The 21,498-nt window shown below is 35.0% G+C and overlaps 1 protein-coding gene and 1 long non-coding RNA gene across 2 annotated transcripts in view; one reads left to right on the forward strand and one right to left on the reverse strand.

Moving 5' to 3' along the window:
- The window catches only part of LOC141386403 (uncharacterized), a 94,083-nt gene that overhangs the window by 57,159 nt on the left and 15,426 nt on the right, over positions 1 to 21,498 (reverse strand). The gene's annotated exons all lie outside the window — the stretch shown is intronic.
- On the forward strand, positions 4,805 to 6,981 carry LOC141386397 (uncharacterized). Its single transcript, XR_012408342.1, has 4 exons — positions 4,805 to 5,274; positions 5,421 to 5,490; positions 5,960 to 6,117; positions 6,211 to 6,981. It is a non-coding gene; the product is annotated as an uncharacterized lncRNA (long non-coding RNA).

The following is a 21,498-nucleotide window of genomic DNA, read 5'->3' on the forward strand; positions in this document are numbered from 1 at the left end:
CTGTCTGATATTGCACTGATGCTTTTGACATATACTGTACCTTATTATATGCATACGTCATGTTAATAGCGTGAGAACAGCACAGTTATATCATTAACAGATTCAGTTCAGCAGTGTGTGCAGGGCCGGTGAGCGCTCCGTTTATCTTTTGGCCACTCAGCCATGTTATAAAAATCTATTTTCTTGTGAGAACGGGATTTCATTGAGACATATTTTCCTCACGCTTGCATATATTTTTTTGCTTGTTAGTTTGATTACTGTTAATTTCAAGTGCAATAAATATGTTTGTATAAAACTTGTAGTAACGGTGCTTATAATTGGTGGGTGCGACTAAATTTTGACTGATGCGCCTACATTTTTAAAGTTAGGAGCACCGGTGCTACCAAGCAAAACGGTTAATTTCGAGCCCTGTGAAGGATTGTTTTTTCTCCTACCTCCACTTACTTTAGTACAGTGGTCCCCAACCACCGGGCCGCGGACCGGTACCGGTCCATGGAACAATTGGTGCCAGGCCACATAAGAAATCATAAATTATTTCTGTAGAAAATATTCCCCCCGCGACTTGGTTTCTTCCACTCACCAATTACTTATAATCTAATTAATAAAAATAAAACATTTTAGGGTCAATATTATTAGCCCAATTAAGCAATATTTCTTCACATTTTCAAAGCATAATAGTTTATTATGCTTTGAAATAGTTTCTGGAGACAATGCAAAACAAATATTGCTAGAGGGAGCTAATAACATTGACCTTAAAATGGCTTTAAAACAATTAAAAACTGCTTTCATTCTAGCCGAAATAAAACAAATAAGACTGTCTGCAGAAGAAAAAACATTATAGAAAATACTGTGAAAAATTCCTGAATCTGTTCAACATCATTTGGGAAATACAGGGAAAAGAAATTCACAGGCGGGTGAATAATTCTGACTTCAACTGCATGTCTTTAATAAAAACAATACAACTATTACGGTTTTTGCCTAATGCTTGAACACTTTAGGCAAATGTTTAGACCAAAATAACAAAAAAAATTAGGCTTAGTCACTTTATTCATAAGGGGTCGCCACAGCGGAATGAACTGCCAACTTATCCAGCGCGAATGTCCTTCCAGCTGCAACCCAGGACTGGAAAAAGATTCATTCATTCATTCATTCATTTTCCTTCAGCTTAGTCCCCTATTTATCAGGGGTCCCCACAGCAGAATGAACCAATAAATAATCCAGCATATGTTTCACAAAGCGGATGCCCTTCCAGCCACATCCCAGTAAACACCCATACACAGTCATTCACATACATACACACACACACACACACACACACACACACACACACACACACACACACACACACTACAGCCAATTAGTTCACCAATTCCCCTATAGAGCATGTGTTTGGACTGTGGGGGAAACAGGAGCACTCTGAGGAAACCCACGCCAACACAGGGAGAACATGCAAACTCTACATGATCCTCTAACCAGTGACCTTCTTGCTGTGAGGCCACGATGCTAACCACTGAGCCACCATGCCACCCAACAACATATTAAGACAGCATATCTATTCAGAAAAAAAATACATTGGGTGATTGACACACACAGCGGAAAATACTTGGCTTGTGTTTCTGTACAGTAGTGCATTTTGTGTGTGTGTGTGTGTGTTTGTGTGTGTGTTTATTATTTTTACCCATCCAGTACTTTAATTTTAGTTAGTTGTGAAAATCTTTTGTATGAAAAAAGTGTTGGATTGAGCTTCACAGTGGGATGAATTAAAAATACAGTGAGGAGGAAAGACTGCAGTGTTTTCTATAAAGTACACCAGTAGTGTGATCTGACAGTGTATTCATATGATGCAAGTGTGTATAGTTCTGTCATCACACAGACATTTTGATGCAGGATTGTGAGGTGTGAATGGCAGTTTCACTCTGACATGGACGTGAATGTCTTTTCTTCCCTGTGTTGTGTTTGTGTTTCATCTCGTGACACAAAGTTTAGCAGAAATTAAGCAACAGGCAAAATCTGTAATAAGATCAAGCTGCCTCTTCTTTTAGTTTTTTGATCACACGGCTTTCAGAATAACTGAATGGTAGCTAATAACACTCTGTATTTTACACTGATGGACGGGATTTCTAAGTGTTACGATAAGAGAATTTTCTTCACATACACACACACAGAAAAAAATAATAATAAATAAATAATTAAATAAAATTATACAATAAAAAACAATAATATAAAATAAAAAATTTAATAAATGGAAAATATGTAATTAGATTAAATATTTTTTTTTAATTAAATAAATTAAAGTACAATAAAAAGCAAAAAAATACATAAACAATAAAATAAACAATAAAATAATACGAATAAAAATATAAAAACAAATAAAATAAATAACGCTCTGTATTTTACACTGATGTACAGGATTTTTAAGTGTTACGATGAGAGATTTTTTCTTCACATACTCACACACACTGAAAAAATATTAACAAATATAACAATAAAAAAATAGAAAATATATAATTATATTCAATTAAAATAAATCAAAAATTTAATAAATAATCAAACAATTAAATAAAGTACAATAAAATAAATTACAAAATAAATACACTATAAAATAAACAATAAAATAATGCAAATAAAAATAGAAAAAAATAATAATAGCGCTCTTTATTTTACACTGATGTACAGTATTTCTAGGGGTTACAATAAGGGATTTTTTCTTTTACAATGAAAACTGAATGAAATCGAAAACCAAGAACACAAAACCGTGATACAAACTGAACTGACAGTTTTGTAAACCATCCCACCGCTAATATATATATATATATATACTGCATACAGCAGGGGAAATAAGTTTTGAACATGTCACCATTTTTCTCTGAAAACATTTCTAAAGGTGCTGTTGACTTGAAATTATTACCAGATGTTGGAAACAACTAGAGGAATCCATATATGCAAAGAAAACAGAACTAATTAGTTTACTAGTTAGTTTACAGTTCTGTGTAATAAAATGAACTGGCACAGGAAACAAGTGTTGAACACATAAAAAAAGGAAGGTGTAGTTCGGCAGTGTTCAGCAGCTGAAATCTCTCAGTAGTTTTTCAGCAAGCCTCTGCCCTTCCTCAGTGTAAATGAACATCAGCTGCTTCAGTCCAACATCTGCATTAGCAGGAGGATGAAGATGAAACCAGGGTGGACATTTCAGCAAGACAATGATCCAAAACACAGCCGAGGAGACTCTCAGATGCTTTTAGAGAAAGAAAATCAAGCTGTAGAATGGCCCAGCCAATCACCTGACCACAATCCAATAGAGAATACAAATTAAAGTTTAGATGTGATAGACGAGACCCACAGAAGCATCAAGATTTTGACACTCTGTGAAAAACTCACAAAAGACCAATGCTTAGAAATATTATTTCCAGGAAAAAACATGACAATTCAATATTTATTTCTCGCTATATTTATATTAAAGAGAGAGAGAAAAAATAAAAAGCTAATATATAATTAAATTACATTAAAAACTAATTAAACAAATAAAAAATTTAATAAATAATATATTTAAAATAAATAAACAAACAATAAAATAAAATAAACAATAAAAATAAACAATAAAATAAACAGTAAAATAATGAGGATAAAAAAGAAAAACAAATCGAACAAAAAATATTAAATTAAATTAAAAAGAAATGATATTAATAATAAATAAATATTAAAATAAAACAAATCAATAATAAAAAATAAAATAAATGGCTAATATAAAACTTGATTAAGCTAAAACAAATAAAACTAAATAAATAATTTATTTAAAATAAATAAATAAATAAGCAAAATTAAAAATATGAACAAATAAAAAAATAATAAATAAAATAAAAATATATACATATAAAAATTAATAAAAAATAATATTCAATTAAAATAAATCAAAAAGACAAATAAATAATGAATATATGATAAAATAAAACAATAAAATAATTATAAAAAGTTAAATTAATCGATAATAAATAAATAAACAATAGAATATTTAAAAAATAAATAGACAATAAAATAAAATAGTATAAATAAAAATATAAAAACAAACAAAATAATATTAAATCAAATTTAAAAATGAATAAAAATATAATAAAATAAATAATAAAACAATACAAAAATAAAACAATAATAAACTCATAAACACACGCGCATATAATAATTCATTTTCCTTCAGCGTAGTCTTTTTTTTTTATCAGGGCTTGTTCTGGGATATTATGGGAACACACACACACACACACACACACTTTTTTTGCAAACTTTTTTTGCTGAAATAGATGCCACAATACAGCAAAACACATCTGTTACCTCCGCTCAACATCAGACGGCAAATCAAAAGTACACGGCAGACGATGACGCCGAGTTAATTTAGCTTTTTACATTCTCTGTGCTTCGTTTCAGTGGCGTAAAGTCAAGAGTGTGTCATCAGAGCCGACATGAAACAGGATCCACACTCTTAAAAATTGCTGTTAATTTACGGCAAAATTTTAACAGTATAATCCTGTTAATGTCAAAAACAGTATGTTGCTGTTTTTTTACGGTTTTTGAAATGACATATACAAAATTTTACATTATTTTACAGTTTTTATCACACTAATGTAAAAAAACAGCAATCAACAGTATTTTTTGAACAGAAGACGTCAGCCATCACATGTGGATTTTCATGCTTCTTTTTACTATGACTTACTCGGTGAGTGCACCTTTATTTTGCTCATTTTACACAAAATACACATTTGTGATTGCACATAGGCTAACTGGATGCTGATTTTGTAACTTTTTTACATATATTTTAGTGCTAAATCTGTCAATGTGCAAACTGCATCTGCATTGAGTGAAATTGGATTTCTGACACAGATATTTCCTGATTACACGGTAAGTCAGAATATGATAATTAAAATTATATAGGTTATAAGCTTATCTACAAAGTCAGTTTTTAAACATATGTAGCAACAAAGTAGTATTGATTTATTTAGCATGATGAAAAGATTGTCATCTCATAGCTAATTTTAGCTTTAGCTTTTAATAGGTACCTAATAGGGCTTCAATGTAGGCTTTGATAAAACATTTATTTCCCTAACGCTTTGTTTGCAAATTTTACTGTTGGTTTGTATTGTAAAGCTACTTTGTCAAGTACAATTGGCTAATCACCACTAATCAATGGACATATATGTCCATTTCAGCGCTGAACCTGTGAACATGCTAACTGCATCAAAGAGTGGAGCTGGATTTCTGATACAGATACTGATTACTGATTACACGGTGAGTTTAATGAAACATGGTAAAGTTATTATTATGGTCTATATGGTATTATTGTCCTAATAACTAAAAATACAATTAAAAATGTTATGCATACATTATGGTTGTTAATTTTGTCTCTTTCCTCATCATTGTAATTCTTCTCTTAGGCATCTTCTACTGTACCTGATGTAGAAAAGACCCTTGAACTACCTGCAATTCCTTGACTGATACTTTTTGGTATGTTTAGAACTGTATTTTATAATTTAAGCAACTAAGGGTGTTTTCTCTGTATTATAGCAAACATGGTAAATTCTTTTGAACAAAACAAAATACACAAATACATAAATTATGTTCTGCCATATTTTACCCAAGCTTTCATTCACCTTTAAAAAAACATAAATTTAATAAATTACTCAATTTTAGTTGTTTAACACTTCAGCTATGTTGATCATAAATATTAAGTTAAATAAATCACAAACATTGCAGTGACAATTTCACATTACACAGTATATACATGTTGATTTCAGTGGCTGTCCAGGCGAGTCCACAATCAATATTTTCAAATGCATTTATTGTGTTTAAAGAACAGGGCTTTGAGACTAAGTAAAATTATGTCAGCTTCCCTCACATATATTTTCAACTAGGCAGTAGAATATATGATTTCATGTGACTGATGACATTGTATTTTTCTTTTGAATGTTTTAAGAAAAAAAACAGGAAGCTACATTCATAAATGGATGATCAGTTTTGAGGGGCAAAAAATCTGAGAGAGCATCCAGCCAAGTTTTCTCTCTGGTATAGCTGCTGTGTTTTTAACTTGGAGAACCAAGCTGAGGCTGCATGGACATTGGAATTAATTCAGAGGTTAGACGCTTAAATTCATATATTTATTTCTCTTCACATTATTATTATATAAACTTTTACCCACACTAATTCTGAATGTAAGCATTTTTTCAGGAGCTTTATGGATAAACCCTGAAAAATGCTCCAAGAATGGACACATCCTATCGAAGGGAATGGGGAAGGTCACCCACAAAAAGAATTTAGTCAACACTAAGGTTGCCAGTTTACTTAAAGAGGCTAATGGACTTTGAATGTGATGTCATTTAAGTGACACCACACACACACACACACACCTTACACATCCTCTTCACTAATGGCACTCATTTTATTGTGTTAGTCGCGTAATTTTTTCAGGTGTTTGTTCTTGAATACCTAAACTGTTACTTTCATTCTTTTTTATTTCTTAATGACTAATTCTGTAATTCACTCAGAAGTTTTCAAAGTAGTAATTGTTGTAGTAATTCCACTTGGTTTTCCATAGCCACAAATTTTGAAATATAAAAGAATAATAAGATGTAATAAAAGTTTAAGTTACACAGCATTTTTAATGTTTCCAATAAGGCTATATGTGTGCATTGTATTAAACTGTGTTTATTTTAACAAATAAAAAAATGTATATATACACCTGTTTTCTTAGCAGTTAATTTCTCAGGATAACATATTTGTAGTTTTCAGTTAAAAATTCAAATAAACATTAATTAACCGTTACTTTTGACAGTAAATTACTGTTAATGTAGTAAATAACAGCTTTATGCTGTATTTTTTAAAAACAGTAACAACCTGTAAATTTCAACTACAGCTAGATGCTGTTAATTTAACAGTAACTTGCTGGCAACTGTGCTGCCAGTAACTTACTGTTTTTTAACGGGACAATTTTTAACAGTGCACTTCTGCTTTCTGCAGATGAGCCGAACGTACACGCTGAGGTAAAAACAGAGAGAAGACGCGTGACCTCACACAGATGTTTCATGTTTGTGATTTGATTAGCTCTCATCATCTAAGGAGCAGCGTGCGGATCATACCATCATCATACCATCACTCCTGCTGGAACACAACACACTCATTAATGATGAAACACTGATCGCGCTCGCTGCAGAGTCATGCATCTGTGTTTATCTCTGGTTTACTGCTGTGAAGTGTAGAGCATCATAACACACACTCTCACACACACGTGTTTATCAGCTATCAGATGCATGATAGAGTGTGTGTGTGTGTGTGTAGATTACAGCTCATCAGATGATCAGAATGTTGTGTTGAGATGCACATCTTTGACCTCTGAGCGATCTGAGAAGCAGGAGGATCTGTTCATTAAGCTGGAGCTGCTGTCCATACTCTACAGTTCAAACACAGAGAGAATCCACTAATGGAGCTGTGATCAGGCAGCAGATGCTCACTCAGCGTGCCTTCTGTGTGTGTGTGTGTGTGTGCATGTATGCCCATGTACATGTGTGTCTGTGTATATATGTGTGTGCGTATGTGTCTGTGCATATGTGTATGTTTACATGTGTGCCTGTGTAAGTGTGTGTGTGCATGTCTGTGTGCAGTGCATACAGTATGTGTGTATGTGTTTGTGCATATGTGTGTGTGCGTATATGCCCATGTACATGTGAGTCTGTGTATATATGTGTGTGCGTGTGTGTCTGTGTGCATATATGTAGTGTGTGTGCGTCTGTGTGCATATATGTAAGTGTGTGTGTGTGTGTGCGCATGTATGTTTACATGAGTGTCTGTGTAAGTGTGTGTGTGTGTGCATACAGTATGTGCATATGTGTTTGTGTGTGTATGTATGTTTACATGTGTGTCTGAGTAAGTGTGTGTGTGTGTGTGTGTGTGTGTGTGTATGTGTATGTGTCTGTGTGTATACAGTATGTGTGCAGGTGTTTGTGTGTGTGCATATCTGTGTGTGTGTGTGTGTGTGTGTGCATGCATGCCCATGTACATGTGTGTCTGTGTATGTTTGTCTGTGTATATATGTGTGTGCGTATGTGTCTGTGCATATGTGTATGTTTACATGTGTGCCTGTGTAAGTGTGTGTGTGCATGTCTGTGTGCAGTGCATACAGTATGTGTGTATGTGTTTGTGCATATGTGTGTGTGCGTATATGCCCATGTACATGTGAGTCTGTGTATATATGTGTGTGCGTGTGTGTCTGTGTGCATATATGTAGTGTGTGTGCGTCTGTGTGCATATATGTAAGTGTGTGTGTGTGTGTGTGCGCATGTATGTTTACATGAGTGTCTGTGTAAGTGTGTGTGTGTGTGTCTGTGCATACAGTATGTGCGTATGTGTTTGTGTGTGTATGTATGTTTACATGTATGTCTGAGTAAGTGTGTGTGTGTGTGTGTGTGTGTGTGTATGTGTATGTGTCTGTGTGTATACAGTATGTGTGCAGGTGTTTGTGTGTGTGCATATCTGTGTGTGTGTGTGTGTGTGTGTGTGCATGCATGCCCATGTACATGTGTGTCTGTGTATGTTTGTCTGTGTATATATGTGTGTGCGTATGTGTCTGTGCATATGTGTATGTTTACATGTGTGCCTGTGTAAGTGTGTGTGTGTATGTCTGTGTATGTATGTCTGTGTATGTATGTGTGTATGTGTTTGTGCATATGTGTGTGTGCGTATATGCCCATGTACATGTGAGTCTGTGTACATATGTGTGTGCGTGTGTGTCTGTGTGCATATATGTAGTGTGTGTGCGTCTGTGTGCATATATGTAAGTGTGTGTGTGTGTGTGCGCATGTATGTTTACATGAGTGTCTGTGTAAGTGTGTGTGTGTGTGCATACAGTATGTGCATATGTGTTTGTGTGTGTATGTATGTTTACATGTGTGTCTGAGTAAGTGTGTGTGTGTATGTGTATGTGTCTGTGTGTATACAGTATGTGTGCATGTGTTTGTGTGTGTGCATATGTGTGTGTGTGTGTGTGTGTATGTTTACATTTGTCTATGTAAGCGTGTGTGTACATGCTTGTGTATGTCTGTGTGCCTGTCTGTGTAGGTGTGTGTGTGTGGTCTTTGTACATGTGTGTGTCTGTGAACATATATGTATTTATGCATGTGTTTGTCTGTGTACGTGTGTGTGTTTGTCAGCATACGTGTGTGTGTGTACATGTTTGTGTCTCTTTGTGTGTATGTGTCAGTGTGCATGTTTTTCTTTGGTCTGTATGTGTGTGTGTGTTTGTGTGTGTGTGTGTGTGTGTGTGTGTGTGTATGTGTCTGTGTGTATACAGTATGTGTGCAGGTGTTTGTGTGTGTGCATATCTGTGTGTGTGTGTGTGTGTGTGTGTGTGCATGTATGCCCATGTACATGTGTGTCTGTGTATGTTTGTCTGTGTATATATGTGTGTGCGTATGTGTCTGTGCATATGTGTATGTTTACATGTGTGCCTGTGTAAGTGTGTGTGTGTATGTCTGTGTACAGTGCATACAGTATGTGTGTATGTGTTTGTGCATATGTGTGTGTGCGTATATGCCCATGTACATGTGAGTCTGTGTACATATGTGTGTGCGTGTGTGTCTGTGTGCATATATGTAGTGTGTGTGTGTCTGTGTGCATATATGTAAGTGTGTGTGTGTGTGTGTGCGCATGTATGTTTACATGAGTGTCTGTGTAAGTGTGTGTGTGCATACAGTATGTGCATATGTGTTAGTGTGTGTATGTATGTTTCATATGTGTGTCTGAGTAAGTGTGTGTGTGTGTGTGTGTGTGTGTGTGTGTGTGTGTGTGTGTGTGTATGTGTATGTGTCTGTGTGTATACAGTATGTGTGCAGGTGTTTGTGTGTGTGCATATCTGTGTGTGTGTGTGTGTGTGTGTTCATGTATGCCCATGTACATGTGTGTCTGTGTATGTTTGTCTGTGTATATATGTGTGTGTGTATGTGTCTGTGCATATGTGTATGTTTACATGTGTGCCTGTGTAAGTGTGTGTGTGTATGTCTGTGTACAGTGCATACAGTATGTGTGTATGTGTTTGTGCATATGTGTGTGTGCGTATATGCCCATGTACATGTGAGTCTGTGTACATATGTGTGTGCGTGTGTGTCTGTGTGCATATATGTAGTGTGTGTGCGTCTGTGTGCATATATGTAAGTGTGTGTGTGTGTGTGCGCATGTATGTTTACATGAGTGTCTGTGTAAGTGTGTGTGTGTGTGCATACAGTATGTGCATATGTGTTTGTGTGTGTATGTATGTTTACATGTGTGTCTGAGTAAGTGTGTGTGTGTGTGTGTGTGTGTGTGTGTGTGTGTGTGTGTGTATATGTGTATGTGTCTGTGTGTATACAGTATGTGTGCATGTGTTTGTGTGTGTGCATATGTGTATGTTTACATGTGTCTATGTAAGCGTGTGTGTACATGTTTGTGTATGTCTGTGTGCCTGTCTGTGTAGGTGTGTGTACATGTGTGTGTCTGTGAACATATATGTATTTATGCATGTGTTTGTCTGTGTACGTGTGTGTTTGTCAGCATACGTGTGTGTGTACATGTTTGTGTCTCTTTGTGTGTATGTGTCAGTGTGCATATGTGTGTATGTTTTTCTTTGGTCTGTATGCGTGAGTGTGTGTGTGTGTGTGCTGCATATGTTTGTGTATATTCTGAGTGTTTGTCTGTTTGTGTTGCATGTGTATAAGTCTGTGTTTCATGTTCACATGAGTGTGTTTGTACTTGCATCTGTGTTGCATGTGTGTGTTTATCTGTTGTGTGTGTGTGTGTGTGTGTGTGTGTGTTGCATGTGTTTCTATCCATTGTGCGTGTTTGTCTGTTTGTAGCATATGTGTTTGTGTAGCATATGTGTGTGTGTTACATGAGCATGAGTGTGTTTGTCCTTGCATCTGTGTTGCATGTGTGTGTGTCTGGTTAGTGCTGCAGTGTAGGAATGTCACAGCGAGTCTATGGCAAACACACACACACACACACACACACACAGAATGATGAGTGTCTTGTCTCTCATCTCTCTCGCCGCACTATAAATACCTTTCTTCCCCCCCAAATTTGTTTTGCTGCTCTTTATTGGTCCTCCAGTGGATGTTTGCGAGCTCTTCCAGGCGTTCTGATGTGGCTCTTTATTTTGTGCATTGCTGCAGACCGCACAATGGCGGTGGGTGAATATTAAAACATTCTCAGGCCCGTTCTGCAGCCGTAATGACGAATAAAGCGCAATAATCTCAGAGTCTGTTCGCTGAGAAATTAGTGCTGGGGTTTCACAAATATGCCGCTATCTGTGGCGAGAGGCTTTTATGAACTGGAAAGGCATTTCTACCCTCAAGTCAATAAAGCGTCTGCAGTCTCGCAGCTTGCTTGTGTCTTTGAATGCATGTTTAATGAGAGAGCTGTGAAGAACTGCAGAACTCTGAACGAAGGTTTCTGCATTACACAGCACACAGCGCCGCCTACTGGACATACACTGTTATAAAAAAATTATAATAATAATAAAATAAAATAAAAAATAAATAAATAAAAATAAAACAAATAAAATAAAAAATTATAAAAATAAATATTATTAAATTAAATTTCTAAATAATAATTATTATGAATATATAATAAAATAAAATAAAAAACTTATAAAATAAATATTAATAAATAAATTTTCTAAATAATAATTATTATAAATATGTAATAAAATAAAATAAAAAAACAAGAAAAAAGTTGATTAATCATTTAGATTAAATTAAAAAATAAATAAAAAATTATAAATAATCCATTTAAAATAAAAATAAAATACAATTTAATAAATGAAAAAGATAATAAGAAATTGGATAAAATCAAACATTAATTAAAAATTAAATAAATAATACATTAAAAATTAAATAAATAAACAATAAAATAAAATAACAAAAAAAACGAATAATAAATATTATTAATTTAAAAATATATATTTTCATATAAATAAATATATGTCATTTTATAATATTGTTCATTATTCGTTTTTATTATTATTTTATTTTATTGTTTATTTATTTATTTTTATAATTTATTTATTTATTTCAATGTATTATTTATTTTAAAAAAAGTATTATTTTATATATTATTTAATGGCGTCATGGTGGCGCAGTGGGTACAATCGTCTCACAGCAAGAAGGTCGCTGGTTTGAGCCCTGGGTAGGCCAGTTGACATTTCTGTGTGGGGTTTGCATGTTCTCCCTGTGTTGGCGTGGGTTTCCTCCAGGTGCTCCGGTTTCCCCCACAGTCCAAACACATGCGCTATAGGTGAATTGGGTAAGCTAAACTGTCCGTAGCGTATGAGTGTGTGTGTTTGTGTGAATGAGAGTGTAGAGGTGTTTCCCATTACTTATTATGGAATGGCATCCGCTGCGTAAAACATATGCTGGATAAGTTGGTGGTTCATTCCACTGTGGCAATCTCTGATTAATAAAGGGACTAAGCCAAAAAGAAAATGAATGAATGATTATTTAATAATTACAATTGTTTTATTAATTATTATTTTATATATATATATATATATATATATATATATATATATATATATATATATATATATATATATATATATATATATATATAGATCATTATTATATCATATATCATATAAAATTTTATTAAATTAAAACAAAATTAAAAATTAAATAGAGTATATTTAAAATAAATAAATAAACAATAAAATACATAAAAATAAATAAACAATAAAATAAGCTAAAACAAATAAAAATATAAAAATGAATAAAATAAATAATGCTAAAATAATTTTTTATAATAAATATAAAATAAAATAAAACAATAAAACAATTAAAAATGTAAAAAAAAACTAAAATTAGACTAAATTAAAAATAAATAAATAAATAATACATGTTAAATAAATAAACAATAAAATACAAAAAAGTATATATATATATATAAAAACGAAAAAATAAATAATGTTAAATTTAATTTAAAAAGAAAAGAATTATAATAAATATATAATACAATAAAACAATAAAAATAATCTAAAATTAGTTAAAATAATAAATAAATAAATAATGTAAAATAAATAAAATAAATAAATACTAAATAAAATGCAAATACAAAGAAAAATAATAAAATTACATAAAATAAAATTAAATTAAATTAAATTTCTCAGCAGCAGAAGTGATCATAGTTGTTAAACTCAAATCATTTATTACAATTTTTTCAAATAATATAAAGTATGAATGAATGTATAATTATTGAACCACAGACGTCTGTTTATATCTTCATTATACATTCTATCTACAGAAGTATATCCACGGTCTTAATAATAATACTGTGTGTGTGTGTGTACGTGTGTGCGTGTGTGTGTGTGTTTTCATCACAGTCACCATTGGTTTGAGTCAGTTTAATGTGTGTGTGTGTTAATGAGAATCTAAAGTAACGTCTTAAAAACACACTAATTAAAGTCAGCGAAAGTGCAGAAACGGCAAAAACACTAAAGGAACAGTGTGTGTGTGTGTGTGTGTGTGATTGCTGATCCTCTTGCCAAAAAAGAGAGAGAGAGAAAAGTGGAGGAAAGAACTAAATAAAATAAAATGGAGCGGCTGGAAAAATGGGAAGTTTAAGAAGGCAAACGGCTGTTTAAGAGAATCTTTGATGTGTGTGTGTGTGTGTGTGTGTGTGTGTGTGTGTGTGTGTGTGTGTGTGTGTGTGTGTGCGTGCGTGTGTGTGTGTGTGTGTGTTACTGTAAGTTGAAGCAGAAGGCTCGTAGGCTGTGTGTGTTTGATGTGTGTGTGATGTGGTTTTGGGGGGGAGGGAGTGTGTGTGTGGCGTCAGTGGGACCCGAACGCAGCTCAGAGTCTCTCTTTATCCTCCAATCACATCCAAACGTGTGTGTGTGTGTGTGTGACAGAGAAAGAAGAGAGTGTGTGTATGGTTTAAAGTGTGTGTCTTTGTGTGTGTATATGCGTGAGTATGTGTTTGTGTGTCTTTGTGTGTGTGTGTGTGTGTGCGTGAGTGTGTGTGTGTCTGTATGTGCGTGAGTGTGTGTTTGTGTGTGTGACTTTGAGGGTGTGTGTTTGTGAGTGTCAGTTTGAGTGTGTGTGTGTTTAAATAAATGTGTGAGAGTACATGTACGCATATAGTACGTGTGTGTGTGTGGGTGTGTGTGTGTGTGTGTGAGTGTGCATGAGCAAATTTGTGTGAGAGTACTTGTGCCTTTGTGTGTGTGTCTGTGTGAGGGTAAGTTTGAGCGTGTGCATGTTGGTGTGTGTTTGAATAAGTGTGTGTGAGAGTACATTTGTGCATTTGAGTATGCATGAGTAAATGTGTGTAAGTATACTTGTGTGTGTGAGAGAGAAAGAGACTGAGAGAGTGTGTGCGCATTTGAAGGTGCATGCGAAAGTGTGTGTACATGTGTGTGTATATGTGTGTGTGCGTGAGAGAGCGAGCGTATGTTTGAGTGTGTAAATGCCTGTGTGTTTGAGTGTGTGTGAGAGTATGTGTATATATAGGTGTGTGTGTGTGTGTGTATTAGTAAATGTGTGTGAGAGTACTTACAAATGTATGTGTGTGTGTGTGTGTGTGTGTGTGTGTATGTGTGTGTGTGAGAGAGAGAGAGAGAGTACATTTGTATTTATGTGTGTGTTAGCGCGTGTGTGAGAGTGTATGTTTGAGTGTGTGTGTGTGTCAGTATGTGCACATGTATGTGTGTAAGTGTACATGAGTGTGTTTGTGAGAATGTGTGTGTGAGAGTATGTGTGCATAAACAGTAGGTGTATGTGTATGCGTGTGTGTGCAAGAGTTAATGTGTGTGATTACTTACTGCATGTGTGAGAGTATATTTGTGTGTGTGCGTGTGTGTGTGAGAGAGAGAAAGAGAGAGTATGTTTGAGAGTGTTTGTGTGTGTGTGCGCACGCGTGTGTGCGTACCTGTATGTCTAAGTGTGTGTATTTAAGTGTGCATAAGTGTGTGTGAGAACGTGTGTGTCTGCTTGAGTAAGTGTGTGCGAGTACTTGTGCATATGTGAAAGTATATTTGTGTGTGTGTATATGTGTTCGTGCATTTGCGTGTGTGTGTGTGTGTGTGAAAACGAAAGTTTGAGAGTGTGTGTTCGTGAGTGTATGTACATGCATGTCTAAGTGTGTGTGCATGAGGAAGAGTGTGAGTACCTGTGTGTGCTTGTGTGTGTGAGTGAGTACCTGTATGTTTGTGTTATTGCATGTGTGTGTGTGTAAGTACATGTGTGTGTGATGTTTCCTTTCTCACGAGTCGACTTCCTCCTGTCAGATCCTGGACTCATCAAATCAAACCTGAACATCTCTATAATCACATCAATAATGACACACTCCTGATCAAAACTGCAGCAGAGATTACAACACACACACACATATACGCAAACACACACACTTTCTGCTCGAATAATCAACCGTGTCTGAGAAATGTGTCTGCTAAGCATTTCACTCCTCATAGAGATATCTGATATCTGGACATACACACACACACACACACACACACACACACACACACACACACACACACACACACACACACACACACACACACACACAGCGCTCAGCATAAATGAGCACCTCTGCTTATGAAAATCAATATGTGTGTGTGTGTGTGTGTGTGTGTGTGTGTGTGTGTGTGTGTGTGTGTGTTCCTCAGTCAATATAGACGATGTATTCATGGAGCAAGTAAACAAAACTGATTATTAATCTGTGATATGCATTACAATAAGAGTTTGTTCACTGAACATCATTAGGAATAGAAAGATAAGACACAGCGACATGGTGGCTCAGTGGTCAGCACTGTCGCCTCACAGCAAGAAGGTCGCTGGTTTGAGTCCCGGCTGGTCAGTTGGCATTTCTGTGTGGAGTTTGCATGTTCTCCCCGTGTTGGCATGGGTTTCCTCCTGGTGCTTCAGTTTCCACCACAGTCCAAACACATGCGCTATAGGGGAATTAATCAACTAAATTGGCCGTAGTTTATGAGTGTGTGTGTGTGTGTGTGTGTGTGAATGAGTGTGTATGGGTGTTTTGCAGTACTAGGTTGCAGCTGAAAGGGCATCCGCTGTTTAAAACATATGCTGGATTAGTTGGTGGTTCATTCCGCTGTGGCGAAAGGGATTAAGCCGAAGAAAAATTAATGAATAAACGTTACGCCATAAAATTCAATTAAATGCAATTAAATATTTTTATAATTTTGCAATTTTGCAATAATTTTTTCATGAAAAACTGTTTATTAAGCCATATTAGTTTATATAATATTTTTGTTCTTTACAGTAAAATTTTATGTAACATTATCACGCATGAAAACTATTTATTAATAAACTTAACATAAAAATGTATTTTATAATTATATAAATTGTGAATCCCTAATTATATATTTTTTTTGTACATTTTAATACCTTTTCCCTATTTGTTTATTTTGGTCTATATTGTTTTTTCTTTACTGTAAAATGTAATGTAACTGTTAATCTCCAATTATATATTTTCAGATACACTTTTGTAATTTTTCATGCCTCTAAGCATTAAGCATGCCTCTCACTAATACTATTATATTGTGATAGCATGATATTATCTTGGACAAAATACTTTGGTTTCTGTAACTGTAGGAAACTGTTTCTTTAAGCTCTGTTTATTTATTCATTCATTCATTTTCTTGTTACTAATCTGGGGTCGCCACAGCGAAATGAACCGCCAACTACAGCATATGTCTTTACGCAGCAGATGCCCTTCTAGCTGCCACCCATCTCTGGGAAACATCCACACAAACTCATTCACACTCATACACTACGTACATCTTAGCCTACCCAATTCACCTGTACCACATGTGTTTGGACTGTGGGGGAAACCGGAGCACCCGGAGGAAACCCACACGAATGCAGGGAGAACATGCAAACTCCACACAGAAACGCCAACTGATCCAGCCGAAGCACAAACCAGTGACCTTCTTGCTGTGAGGCGACAGCATAACCATCTGCACCACTGCATCACCTAATTTATTTACATGTGTGTGTATATATATATATATATATATATATATATATATATAAATAATAATAATACAATTATAATAATTAAATAATCATTCATTTATTCATTCATTCATTTTCTTTTTAGCTTAGTCCCTTTATTAATCAGGGATTGCCACAGTAGAATGAACCACCAACTGATCCAGCATATGTTTTACGCAGCGAATGCTGTTCCATAATCAGTAATGGAAATATATATTTGTTTCTTTACTGTAAAATTAAATATGAAAAATATTCATGCATGGAAACTATTTACAAATAAACTTAACTTTAAAAAAATAATAATATAAATTATGAATGTAACTTATTTCCTATTTATATTTAAATATAAAAATATATTCTATAATTATATAGTAATTTTAAATGTCATTTCTCTACTTATTTATTTTGGTTTATATAATTTTTTTCTTTACTGTAAAATACTCATGCATTGAATCTATAATACATAATAAACTTAACATAAAAAAACTAAGAATATAAATGATAAATGTTAATCCCTATTTTCCCTATTTATTTATTTATTTTGGTTTATTTTTTCTTTACTGTAAAATGTAATGTAAAATACTCAAGCATGGAAACTATAATATATAATAAACTTAAAATAAAAATGTATAATATAAATTATAAAGGTAACTATTAATGCCTATTTATCTATTTATATAAATTTTTGTAATTTTTATTGACTCTAAACACGCCTTATTAAAACTATTATCTTGTGATAGCATGATATTTTGGGCAAAATACTTTAGTTTCTGTAACTGTAGGAAACAGTTTATTTAGGCCATGTTCATTTATTTATTTACATATAATTTAACAGTTTCTTTACTGAAAATTGAATGCAAAATATTAGTGCATGAAAACTATTTACTTTAATTATTAATATAAATTATAAATGTAACTATTAATCTATTTATATTCATTCATTAACCTTTGGCTTAGTCCCTTTAATTATCAGGGGTCGCCACAGTGGAATAAACCACATACTATTCCAGCATATGTTTTATGCAGCGGATGCCCTTCCAGCTGCAACCCAGTACTGGGAAACACTCATACACTCATTCTCAAACACACACACTACGGCTAACTTAGTTCATCAATTCCCCTATAGCGCATGTGTTTGGACTGTGGGGGAAACCAGAGCACCCGGTGGAAACCCACGCCAACACGGGGAGAACATGCAAACTCCACACAGAAACACCAACTGACCCAGCCTATACTCGAACCAGCAACCTTCTTGTAGTGAGGCGACATCGCTAACCAAGTAAGTAATTTTGAATGCCTCTGCCCTAAGCGCTCCTTATTGAAGCTCTGCTGTTATCCATCCTCATGGAGGTGTAAATGCTGCACGCTTATGGCTGATGTTCAGTAAAGCGAGTGTCCTGTAATAAACATGCGTGCGCTGCTGATTTCACACTCGATGATCCTCACAGCGGGGCGGCTTGTTAAAAACAGCCTTTCCTTCATTACAGCAGAGTGTTTATTGAAGAGTTTCGTGGTTTAAAGTCGAGCTCAAATAATGAAGAGGACAAAGAGCTCTGCAGGAGACAAACCATGAATCAGGAGAGCAGAGAGAGGTGAGGATTTCAGGAGAAGCTGAGTGTTTACGACTGCATGACGAGGACAATACAGGACAACAGCGAATGAACAACTCAGTGTGTGTGTGTGTGTGTGTGTGTGTGTGTGGGGCTTAGTCCCTTTATTAATCAGGAGTCGCCACACCGGAATGAACCACCAACTATTGCAGCACATGTTTTTAGGCAGCAGATGCCCTTCCAGCTGCAACCCATTACTGGGAAACACCCATACACACTCATTCACAGACACACACTCATACACTACAGCCAATTTAGTTGATCAATTCCCCTATAGCGCATGTGTTTGGACTGTGGGGGAAACCAGAGCACCCTGAGGAAACCCACACCAACACGGGGAGAACATGCAAACTCCACACAGAAACACCAACTGACCACCCGGGACTCAAAGCTGTGACCTTCTTGCTGTAAAGGCACAGCACTACTCACTGCGTGACTGTGTAGTCGTGTGCGTGTGTGTGTGAGTGTGTGTGTGTCTGTGTGTGTAAATTGAGCGTGGTGCTTCTCTACCACAAGATACAAACAGACTTCAGTCAGCAAAGATACACTGTTTACAAGGCCGTCAGTCCATCACACACACACACCTTTGCTGTAGCGAGCACTTTAAACACACACACACACACACACACACACACACACACACACACACACACACACACACACACACACACACACACCTTTGCTGTAGCGAGCACTTTAAACACACACACACACACACACACACACACACACACACACACACACACACACACACACACACACACACACACACACACACACACACACACACTGAGCTCTCTGTCGTTGTGTGTGTGACTGTGAATGTATGTTCAAAGTGCTCTCTCCTACAAATGTGTGTGTGTGTGTGTGTGTGTGTGTGTGTGTGTGTGTGTGTGTGTGTGTGTGTGTGTGTGTTTAAATTGCTCGCAACAGCAAAGGTGTGTGTGAGTTTGTGTTTGTGGTTGTTTAATGTGCTATCTCAAGCAAAGGTGTGTGTGTGTGTGTGTGTGTGTGTGTGTGTTTGTGTGCGTGTGTGCGTCACTTCAATTAATTCTGCCAAGCAAACAGCAACATAAACACAATAAAGGCCTCAGTGTTGTGTGAATCTCACAGCTGTACAATTAAAGGGGCAGTTCACACACAAATCAACAAGTTATGACAGGATACAACTTTAGATAGCTAAAGCAGGACCAGCTGTGGTCAATCATAAGCACGTGATCCTCTCAAAATGAAGTGTATTTATAAAGGATCACGAGAGGATCACGTGCTTATGATTGCTTGCGGCAGGACCCTGCAATATTCAATTAATAATTGTCCAATCAGACGACTCCTAATCCACTATAAATACCCTCAGCTCCATACCACAGCCATCTTCATTTTGAAGAATCCCCCCTTCCACCCCCTACTCCTCCACCTTTCCTAGATGGTGGCACGGTGGCCCAGTGATTAGTATTGTTGCCTCACAGCAAGAACGTCACTGGTTCTAGTCCTTACCAAGCTAGCCAACGTTTCTGTGCGGAGTTTACACGTTCTCCCCGTGCTCATGTGGGTTTCCCCCGATTTCCAAAAACATGCACCATAGACATGCTCCTAGTCAGTAGTTATCACTTAAGAGCGATCACTATCTGTTCATTAACTACAGCAGGGGAGTTCTCCACATCTACCTGAGCTTAAACTCCCTTCTTGCCTTGCAAACAGGAGGGAGCCCCGGGCTCGAGGATTTTATGACTGCAAAAAATGCTTTTCTTACTTAGATTTTTTGTCTTGTTTCTAGTCCAAATATCTAAAAGTTCTCAAATCAAGAAACATTTTCTAGACAAGCAAAACATATTGTCTTGTTTAAAGAAATCATATGTTAAAATTAAAAGAGGTTTTCCTTAAATCAAGCAAAATAATCTGCCAATGGGTTAAGCAAAATAATCTTGCTTTTCAGTGTAAACAATCATCTGCTAAATGCATACAAAAGTTTTTGAAGAAAGACAAGGGGGATATAATCTAAGAGAAGAACAAAAGTTTAGGAGGTTGAAAACAAGGACAACTTTAAAAAGTTTGTGTATGTCTGTCTGTGGTGTAAAACTATGGAACAGTCTATATATATATATTTATATATATATATATATATATATATATATATATATATATATATATATATATATATATATATATATATATATAATTATTATTATTATTATTGTATTAAAGGAATACAATTGATTGAAAAAGGATAAAATGAGAAAGTTATGATGACATTTAAATTAATGGCTGTTTGCAGCACTATGTTTTTTCTTCTTTGGGTCTATGTTACAAAATGTAAAGGTACAAATGTAATCAAACATAAAATACTTGTCAAAGATGGCAAAAGGATAAAATATGTCTCATGTAAAAAGAAGAGATCAGTAAAAGAAGAAGTAAGTTTAAGTAATGGACGAATGATAGATGTGGTAATGGGGGGGGGGAAATAATAAGCTTGTGCTTCGTCCCGCTCCATTTTCCACCATGTTGAAATGTATTATTTGTTAATGATATTTTATGTAAGATATTTCTGCTGGAAAATAGTTAAATCAAATCAAATCAAGTGTGAACTCTTGAAATTAGTTTATAAATAAACTTCACTTAAATGTCCTGAAACTAATTTGACAAACGTCCAGCTAAAAAGACATTAATTCACTCAATAAAAGTATAATTCACCTAAAAATTTAAATATACTCATGATTTCCTCATCCCCAAGTAGTTCAAGAGTTTATTTTTTCTGTTAAAAACATAACTTTTTTTAAAAATGTTGGAAACTAGAAACCACTGACCATCGGTTTCCAACATTCTTCAAAGTATCTTCTTTTTATTCAACAAAGTGAACTCGTCAATGCAGTGGC

Source organism: Danio rerio, chromosome 6 (genome assembly GCF_049306965.1).
Source record: "Danio rerio strain Tuebingen ecotype United States chromosome 6, GRCz12tu, whole genome shotgun sequence".
Taxonomy (NCBI): Eukaryota; Metazoa; Chordata; class Actinopteri; order Cypriniformes; family Danionidae; genus Danio; species Danio rerio.